Source organism: Dendrobates tinctorius, unplaced genomic scaffold, assembly GCF_039654945.1.
Source record: "Dendrobates tinctorius isolate UK_male_01 unplaced genomic scaffold, ASM3965494v1 ptg000326l, whole genome shotgun sequence".
NCBI lineage: Eukaryota > Metazoa > Chordata > Amphibia > Anura > Dendrobatidae > Dendrobates > Dendrobates tinctorius.
Genome location: NW_027361993.1, coordinates 11,717,338 through 11,724,406, shown reverse-complemented (window position 1 = coordinate 11,724,406; position 7,069 = coordinate 11,717,338). Strand labels below are relative to the sequence as shown.

The window sequence follows — 7,069 nt, the reverse complement described above, 5'->3', positions numbered from 1 at the left end:
GAAAGGGGACATAGCAAAACATTAGATTTAACCAATTTTCTGTCCTTCATCTTTCATTGTTTATATTGCCCGCCATTCGGTTTTCAGAGGAAACATTATCAACAAGACAGCGGTGATGTTGCAGCTCATCAGGGAGGGAAAGCGTAATTCTATATGGACTGAAACAAGATTATCATAAAATTAAGTGTTTTTTTTTTACTTGTCTCCAACAGGGCGCTTATGTAAAATCTAGTATGACTAGATATAACCGATTACATATATATGGCCATCACATTCTTCTTCTGTCACCTTTAATCTGTGGAAGTCTTTTAGTTTGTTTCATCTTTTTTTTAGAACATTCTTTTACTGCTTACCATACTTAGAAATAAAAATGTGCTCTTAAATTCCTTTAAGTTAGAGGGGTCCGCAATGATGGTGTGACTACAGGTTGTCCCACTTACTGAGCGGTAATATGTGTTAACATGGCAGCAGAGCCCCCAGAGGAGAAATAAAGAATTACATGTAACATTGAAATCAGTAATCTGTCCTTGCCACTCACAGCAGAAGAGTGACTTATGGTTAACATATTTGGTTGGGACCTTTTCTGTCTATATGACACTGTGCAGCAATGGTGGAATATGTAAAAAAAAAAAAAAAAATACTTCAGGGCTCGCACACATGAGTGAATAAATCGGATGAGTGCAATTTAATAAAAAAAACGGATTGCACTCGGACCAATGATCTGCATATTTTTTTCTTAGCTGTATTATGAGAAAAAAATCCAACATGTTGCGATTTCACTCTGAAATCGGAAAAGTGCAAGAAAAAAAATTACTTGCCATAGAGACCATCAGTATGGCATCCGATTTTTACAGATATATTACAGTTCACATAGAAAACTAACTGGTCTTGTAAAATATTAATAGCTGCTGAGCAAAAAAAATAGATTGCATACTGACAGCATACGATTGACAAGTGAGAAAAAAAATCTTCCCACTCTCCTGGATCTAAATGGAACTGATTTTTTTATGCTAGTGTGAGTGTAGTCTTAAACTGTAAGATTGGAATCACACACACAGTTTTTGATGCAGTTTTTAAACCAAAACTAGAAGTAGATTGAGCAAGAAGAAGTAAGGGAAGCAGGTAGAAGATATAATGGGAACAGGTAGAAGAAATAAGAGGAGCAGGAAGAAGACCTAAGGGGAGCAGAAAGAAGAAATAAGGGGAGCAGGTAGAAGAAATAAGGGTAGCAGGTAGAAGAAATAAGGGTAGCAGGAAGAATACCTAAGGGGAGCAGAAAGAAGAAATAAGGGGAGCAGAAATAAGGGGAGCAGGAAGAAGAAATAAGAGGAGCAGGAAGAAGACCTGAGGGGAGCAGAAAGAAGAAATAAGGGGAGCAGGAAGAAGAAATAAGGCAAGCAGGAAGAAGAAATAAGAGGAGCACGAAGATGAAATAAGGGGAGCAGAAAGAAGAAATAAGGGGAGCAGGAAGAAGAAATAAGAGGAGCAGGAAGAAGAAATAAGGGAAGCAGGAAGAAGAAATAAGAGGAGCAGGTAGAAGAAATAAGGGGAGCAGGAAGAAGAAATAAGAGGAGCACGAAGATGAAATAAGGGGAGCAGAAAGAAGAAATAAGGGGAGCAGGAAGAAGAAATAAGAGGAGCAGGAAGAAGAAATAAGGGGAGGGGGTAGAAGAAATAAGGGGAGCAGGAAGAAGAAATAAGAGGAGCAGGAAGAAGAAATAAGGGGAGCAGGAAGAAGAAATAAGGGAAGCAGGAAGAAGAAATAAGGGGAGCAGGAAGATGAAATAAGGGGAGCAGGTAGAAGAAATAAGGGAAGCAGGTAGAAGAAATAAGGGGAGCACGAAGAAGAAATAAGAGGAGCAGGAAGAAGAAATAAGGGGAGGAGGTAGAAGAAATAAGGGGAGCAGGAAGAAGAAATAAGAGGAGCAGGAAGAAGAAATAAGGGGAGCAGGTAGAAGAAATAAGGGGAGCAGGAAGAAGAAATAAGGGAAGCAGGAAGAAGAAATAAGGGGAGCAGGAAGATGAAATAAGGGGAGCAGGTAGAAGAAATAAGGGAAGCAGGTAGAAGAAATAAGGGGAGCACGAAGAAGAAATAAGAGGAGCACGAAGAAGACCTAAGGGGAGCAGAAAGAAGAAATAAGGGGAGCGGGAAGAAGAAATAAGAGGAGCAGGAAGAAGAAATAAGGGGAGCAGAAAGAAGAAATAAGGGGAGCAGGAAGAAGAAATAAGAGGAGCAGGAAGAAGAAATAAGGGAAGCAGGTAGAAGAAATAAGGGGAGCAGGAAGAAGAAATAAGAGGAGCAGGAAGAAGAAATAAGGGGAGCAGGTAGAAGAAATAAGGGGAGCAGGAAGAAGAAATAAGGGAAGCAGGAAGAAGAAATAAGGGGAGCAGGAAGATGAAATAAGGGGAGCAGGTAGAAGAAATAAGGGAAGCAGGTAGAAGAAATAAGGGGAGCACGAAGAAGAAATAAGAGGAGCAGGAAGAAGAAATAAGAGGAGCAGGAAGAAGACCTAAGGGGAGCAGAAAGAAGAAATAAGGGGAGCGGGAAGAAGAAATAAGAGGAGCAGGAAGAAGAAATAAGGGGAGCAGAAAGAAGAAATAAGGGGAGCAGGAAGAAGAAATAAGAGGAGCAGGAAGAAGAAATAAGGGAAGCAGGTAGAAGAAATAAGGGGAGCAGGAAGAAGAAATAAGAGGAGCAGGAAGAAGAAATAAGGGGAGCAGGTAGAAGAAATAAGGGGAGCAGGAAGAAGAAATAAGAGAAGCAGGAAGAAGAAATAAGGGAAGCAGGAAGATGAAATAAGGGGAGCAGGTAGAAGAAATAAGGGGAGCAGGTAGAAGAAATAAGAGGAGCAGGAAGAAGAAATAAGGGGAGCAGGTAGAAGAAATAAGAGGAGCAGGAAGAAGAAATTTAGGGGTAGCAGGAAGAAGAAATTAGGGGTAGCAGGAAGAAGTAAGGGGAGAAGGAAGAAGAAATTTGCAGGAAGAAGAAATTAGGGGTAGCAGGAAGAAGAAAGGGAAGCAGGAAGAAGAAATTAGGGGTATCAGGAAGAAGAAATAAGGGGAGCAGAAAGAAGAAATAAGGGGAGTAGAAAGTAGAAATAAGAGGAGAAGGAAGAAGAAATAAGAGGAGCAGGAAGAAGAAATAACGGGAGCAGGTAGAAGAAATAAGGGGAGCAGGAAGAAGAAATAAGGGGAGCAGGAAGAAGAAATAAGAGGAGCAGGTAGAAGAAATAAGGGGAGCAGGAAGAAGAAATAAGGGAAGCAGGAAGATGAAATAAGGGGAGCAGGTAGAAGAAATAAGGGGAGCAGGTAGAAGAAATAAGGGGAGCAGGAAGAAGATATTAGGGGTAGCAGGAAGAAGTAAGGGGAGCAGGAAGAAGAAATAAGAGGAGCAGGAAGAAGAAATAAGGGGAGCAGGTAGAAGAAATAAGGGGAGCAGGAAGAAGAAATAAGAGAAGCAGGAAGAAGAAATAAGGGAAGCAGGAAGATGAAATAAGGGGAGCAGGTAGAAGAAATAAGAGGAGCAGGAAGAAGAAATAAGGGGAGCAGGTAGAAGAAATAAGTGGAGCAGGAAGAAGAAATTTAGGGGTAGCAGGAAGACGAAATTAGGGGTAGCAGGAAGAAGGAAGGGGAGTAGGAAGAAGAAATTTATGGGTAGGAAGAAGAAATTAGGGGTAGCAGGAAGAAGAAAAGGAAGCAGGAAGAAGAAATTAGGGGTATCAGGAAGAAGAAATAAGGGGAGCTGGAATAAGAAATAAGGGGAGCAGAAAGAAGAAATAAGGGGAGCAGGAAGAAGAAATAAGAGGAGCAGGAAGAAGAAATAAGGGGAGCAGGAAGAAGAAATAAGGGGAGCAGGAAGAAGAAATAAGGGGAGCAGGTAGAAGAAATAAGGGGAGCAGGAAGAAGAAATAAGGGAAGCAGGAAGATGAAATAAGGGGAGCAGGTAGAAGAAATAAGGGGAGCAGGTAGAATAAATAAGAGGAGCAGGAAGAAGATATTAGGGGTAGCAGGAAGAAGAAATTAGGGGTAGCAGGAAGAAGAAACAGGGGGAGCAGGAAGAAGAAATTTGGGGGTAGCAGGAAGAAGAAATTAGGGGTAGCAGGAAGAAGTAAGGGGAGCAGGAAGAAGAAATTTAGAGGTAGCAGGAAGAAGAAATAAGGGAAGCAGGAAGAAGAAATTAGGGGTATCAGGAAGAAGAAATAAGGGGAGCAGAAAGAAGAAATAAGAGGAGCAGGAAGAAGAAATAAGGGGAGCAGGAAGAAGAAATAATGGAAGCAGGTAGAAGAAATAAGGGGAGCAGGAAGAAGTAATAAGGGAAGCAGGAAGAAGAAATAAGAGGAGCAGGTAGAAGAAATAAGGGGAGCAGGTAGAAGAAATAAGGGGAGCAGGAAGAAGAAATAAGGGAAGCAGGAAAAAGAAATTAGGGGAAGCAGGAAGAAGAAATAAGGGGAGCAAGAAGAAGAAATAAGGAGCAGGAAGCAGACATAAGAGGAGCAGGTAGAAGAAGTAAGGGGAACAGGAAGAAGAAATGAGGAAAGCAGGATGAAGATGCAAGGGGAGCAGGGAGAAGAAATAAGGGGAGCAAGGAGAAGAAATAAGGGGATCAGGAAGAAGAAATAAGAGGAGCAAAAAGAAAAATAAGGAGAGCAGGAAGAAGAAATTGTAACAGAGCTAACATGCCAATCCTAAAGGTCTTTATTGACTTTATAGAGAGTAGGGGGAAAAGGTGTAAAAAATAAATGTCCAATGCCCTTTGTGACTTAAAAACGAAATAGAAAAAAATTAAATAACAGACATGTATTTCCATTTGTTTTCTTCACAATTTCCCCCAATGTTGGAAAAAAATGAAAATAAAAATGACATTAAAATTATGCATCATAAATAAAATAAACGAACCGTAAAAAAACTTTTCAGCTCTTAAAGCTGAATGTACGACAAAAAAAACTAAAATGTGCCTAGTCATGAACTGGATAAAATGGTCCAGCCTTTAACTGGTTTTATAAAGCCTTAAATAAAAGGAAGACACCAGTTCATCGCCATCTATGTCCCATATGTTCCAGAGCGCGGAAAATGTCTTTGCCTGGGCGCAGTAGAAACAGCATGAGGAAGGTCCATGGAATAAAATCTTCTTTATTGGTGATTGAATTTCAATCAAGTAGTGAAATTAAAAACTTGTTTTAACTAAGTTATAAGGCATATGCATATTATGGTGAAAACACCAGAAACAGTCATTGGGTCAGTCTCTGACTACCAGTCATGGATTATGCATATGTCAACTGCATCAAAAACTACACCAAAAACTGCATATCAGAAGAATATTGGAAAAAAGAAAAAAAAATCTACCATTGAAGCTCTCAGAGGAGTTGTCACATAGCCATCCATTTTTCCCAGAACCATTAAATGGCCTTTATTTTAGTAATGAACTGGAAATAATAATCCTGTTTTTCTTGTAGTTCATGAATACTTAGATGGGTTTCACATGTCCATGAAATATGGACTGTGGTAAAATCACAATACCACGTCCATCCACTAGGTGTAACCTGAATTAACATCCACATAGGCGTAAATGAGGCAGTTAGCTCCACAGGACACATGGAGGTCGAGCCAGGTATTACAATCCGAGCATGGCCTGTGTTTTACAAAAGTGTGAAACCTACCTTACTTTGCTTTTATCCTTCCCCATTTCATCAGGATTAGTTGTGAAGAAGGGGGAACATAAAGAGATGGCCTCAAGCCCTGGGGCTCTGGAGTGTTTTAGGAAATGTTTCATTTTTGTTTTATTCTATTTCATAGTTGTTGGACCTCACTTTTTTATTTTTTTATTGGAATATATTTTTTTCCCACTGGCCTGAGGCTTTTCCTGTTTTATGTTGATGTAGTTTAATTACTGTATTTTCTATTATACTTTTTAGTAACTTTCTATGGTTTAGAAATTAGAGCGCTGTCAGTGGATAGAAACGTCCTTGTTACACTCAGAGCCTGGAAACTTGAATAGACGAAGTCCTGCTAGTATAGGTGCGAGGTTTGATGTAATTTGTGGATTCATCAGAGGTCTCTGTCTCCAGCAGTTCTAGAGATTGGACATGTTGAGGACAGGGTTTCCAGACATAAACAAAGATGCTTCATTCACTGACAACAATAAGAGATATTGAAATGGTGAATAATAAAAAATATATTTGCAAGTTGTATCATATTTCCTCATGTAACAGTGATTAAACTTCATTGAGATAAATCCAGTAAGCCTCCTTCCAAGGGCTTTAATGGCTCAAAATTGTTTCTGGGAATCTGCACTGGGTAGTCTGCACCTTTGCAATGCACAGAATGTTCCAATTAATATCCAGAGGAAAAATCGTCTATATGGTTTGTAACCCCAAAGTCTAGTGTTTAAATCCGAGATCCATACAAGTCCATAGAGTGTAGACCTCAATTTCTAAACAGATGTACAGCAGATATATATATATATTTGGGGTATGCAGTATATGGATCTTAGGGTTCATACTGTAAGGACTGATTTATGTCTTGGAATTTATAAAGTACAGAACAAAAGGTCCCTGTTATATGGACATAGCAGCAATTTTCAGTATGGTACATGTAGGTGGGGTTTTCAAACCTGATCCACATTTAGCAGAAAAATACCAGGCAGAAAACTGAGCCAGATATGCACAGATTCTGAACTTACCCTGATATCGAGACTGGTCCATACTGAGTGGTCCTCAACATCCACAAACAACCATACAGTTTAGACCCAAAAATACAATGTGCGCAGACCCTGACGCATTCACTTCCATACAGTGTGCAGACTAAGATGCACTAATGTTCATATTGTGTGCTGACCAAGACACATTCATGTCCATATGGCGTGCTGACCTAGATCCATTTTTGTCCATAGTGTGCTAACCAAGATCTATTCATGTCCATACATTGTACAGACCAAGAGCCATTCATGTTCCTACATTGTACAGACCAAGAGCCATTCATTTCCATACATTTTGCTGATCAAGATCCATTCCTGTCCATGCAATGTACAGACCAAACTCTATGTATGTCCATGCTGTGTGCCAACCAAGGT

At 39.9% G+C, this 7,069-nt stretch overlaps 1 long non-coding RNA gene across 1 annotated transcript; it reads left to right on the top strand.

The window, feature by feature from the left end:
• Positions 1-21: 21 nt before the first annotated feature.
• LOC141074202 (uncharacterized) lies at positions 22-4,878 on the top strand. The gene is made up of 2 exons (XR_012227152.1): positions 22-4,095; positions 4,139-4,878. It is a non-coding gene; the product is annotated as an uncharacterized lncRNA (long non-coding RNA).
• Positions 4,879-7,069: the final 2,191 nt, after the last annotated feature.